Genomic DNA, 341 nt, shown 5'->3' with positions numbered 1-341 from the left:
AAAGCTACATTTTGAATTACTGAAATAAATGAACTTTTCCACGACATTCTAATTTATTGAGATGCACCTGTATAAGGTAGGCCTACGTAAATATTGTCTTAATTTTTGTAATACAACCAGAATTTTTTTTTTTTTTTTCAAATGCACTTTTTTTTCGCAATGTTCAAGAAATGTTATACCATTTGTTAATGTATCTTTTGCAACATTTTTAAAATGTTCCATCTAATTGTTCACTTTACATTATTTGTAAAACATTCTACAAATGTCATACATATATAAAGAAAAACTGAAATATCACATGGTCCTAAGTATTCAGACCCTTTGCTGTGACACTCATATAT

This window comes from Sinocyclocheilus anshuiensis, unplaced genomic scaffold (assembly GCF_001515605.1).
Source record: "Sinocyclocheilus anshuiensis isolate Anshui unplaced genomic scaffold, SAMN03320099.WGS_v1.1 scaffold1079, whole genome shotgun sequence".
Lineage (NCBI taxonomy): Eukaryota > Metazoa > Chordata > Actinopteri > Cypriniformes > Cyprinidae > Sinocyclocheilus > Sinocyclocheilus anshuiensis.
Note: the sequence above shows the minus strand (reverse complement) of the source record.